Genomic DNA, 2507 nt, shown 5'->3' with positions numbered 1-2507 from the left:
AAAAATCATCTTTAAAATACACGAGACTAATAGTCCCGTATAATTAGAGAACATTAATTACAAAAGTAATTAAAGACGAAAAATACACGGGACTACCACTCTTACGTATTTTGCAGTCAGAACCAGAAAATACATGAGACTACTATATATGTCCTATATACAATATAATTTCTCCAGGTAAGTAAGTTATAATAGCATTCTCCATTCATATTGTTTGGGGTAAGATTTGATAGGGACATCGTATCAAAGTTATTTTTTATATTTAAAGTACATGAAAAAATATATCATAATCTCTCTGCTCTAATTTTGCAAGAAAATAATTATTCATATTTTCAGTTTTACTTCTATGGTACGGAGAATGAGCTATAAAATTGAATGAGAATATTAGATAACGTAAATATGAGTGAAACCATAACTAAAAGTTAATATGAATATGAGTCAAACGATAACTAAAGATTTAATGGACATATTGCAAATAAATTCATATGAAAAATTCCTTTGCGAATTGAATGATCACACATCTTTTAAAGATTTTAAGATTCTAATAAACAAAGATATTGTACTAGATCAATGTGTTTATAACTCACAAACAGTAGATCACGTGGCGACAGTCTAGGTTGAAGGAAATAATGATAATATTTTATTTGAAAGAGAGATTATTGTGTTGATAATCAATCCCGCAAAAAGACTTTATTTTCTCTTTTATTTTTATTTTATTTTTATTAATTTAAATAACCATGATATTCGACCACGTGCATTGCACGTGCAATCTAACTAGTATAATAAAAGAAACACAAAGAAAATGCTACTTAGGCCTTGAATGTATCATAGTTCACCTCAGTTTGCACTTATATAACTTGTTCCCAAAAAAGGAAATTTTTTATAAAAAAACTTACAATCGAATCGAATCTAGGACAATTGAGGTCTTTGGAAGCTAACTTGTTTTAAAAACTATATATAGCTGCAAAAGAAAATCTGTAGTTCTGAGAAAAAAGAGAAATAACAGCTTTAAAATGCATTGAACAAATAAGTGAACTCCCAAACTATTAAAACGATTGTAGATTCCAGCGTTAGCACAAAATAGAAGAGAAAGCAAGAACAAAGAGAGAGAAAAGATGATGATACCTCCGCGATGCGTTGCACAATGCCGTAGCATACTGTAGGCATATAAAATTGCTTATAGGTCCCCTAGCATAGCTCGGCACAAACCGACGAACCAACGAGGCGACGAGATCGACGAATCGCACGCAAGCGACGGAATGCATCCATACGCATTCGGAATCAAGCCAAGTGTTAAAGAGTCAACGAGTCATCCAACCGAGAGCGGACTCGGACGAATCACGATCGAATCAAGATCAGTTTCGGACTCGAACTCAGAAGCGGGTTTACTGCCAAATCAGGAATCAGACTTACTGCCAAATCAGATCAACAAATCGAAACAGAACCGAATCACAGAAAGAACCGGAAACAACGAAAAACAACCAAACCCACCACCTAGAGGGGCTCGGCCGAAGCCGAGCCACCTTCAGGTGGCTCGGCCCAAGCCGAGCCACCTCAAGGTGGCTCATCCCAGAGCCGAGCTCTTCTGAAACTTTTGAGAGAGCCGAAACTCTGCCGGATTGTCACCTCAACTCGGAGATCTGAAGGCTTGAAGACTTGGAGACCCGGATTTGATTCTTAGCGAGCACCCGCACCGAAAAAGGCAGGAGTTCGAGAGAGTCTAATCCTCAGATCTACGTCGTTACACTCCGGATCTAAGCTTGGTTCTTAGATCCCGAGATTCGAGCGGTCGTTTCCTTGGTGAAACGATCCCTCCCGGCTATTATCTCCTTGGTGGGATAATACCCGTAATACGTCGTAGATCTGCTTGGATCCAGATCACGCGGTGGTCCACGGTAAGCAACCCCGGCGCAGGCAAACAACCCACAGAAGCAAGAGACCGAATAACAGGATCTTGTGATTTGTTCGGTAAAAGAGAGAAGTTGTAATTTTGATTTCTTTGTTTTATTTTGATTTTCATTGTAAGCCGGATCTTATAAAAAGACCGGATCTCTTTGTAACGCATAAAGTTGTTAACTGAGTGCAATGACATCGATAATGAAGAAAACACCAACTTTTCCCGCGAACAATCTGGCGACCACAGTGGGAGCCGACGATCTCGCCAACGAGATCGATGCGTCGCAGCCGCGGATTGCAATCCCGGTCGTGGAGGAGGTCGAGTATGAGTTCGACCAGCAGAAGTACGAGGAGTATGTGTCCTCGTCCGGATCTGCCTCCCCCCGCAAGTCCAAGAGGTTCTCCTCCGGGAGAAAAGCTCGTTGGTTTGAAGCTGCTCGGGAAGCCCACGAAGCTCTCAACCCAACTGACGCCGAAGTTGCGTCAAATGAAATTCCACCGACCTCTAACCAGGTCAGCCCAGCTCCCGCCAACACCTCCATTGTTCAGGGCGTTGTGACTCTCTCAAAGAGAGCCCGTCAGAGGCGTCGTCAACGCCTTGCGCGGCAACT

Source organism: Asparagus officinalis, chromosome 7, assembly GCF_001876935.1.
Source record: "Asparagus officinalis chromosome 7, Aspof.V1, whole genome shotgun sequence".
Classification (NCBI taxonomy): Eukaryota; Viridiplantae; Streptophyta; class Magnoliopsida; order Asparagales; family Asparagaceae; genus Asparagus; species Asparagus officinalis.
The sequence above is the reverse complement of the archived record's forward strand: the minus strand, read 5'-3'. Positions refer to the sequence as shown.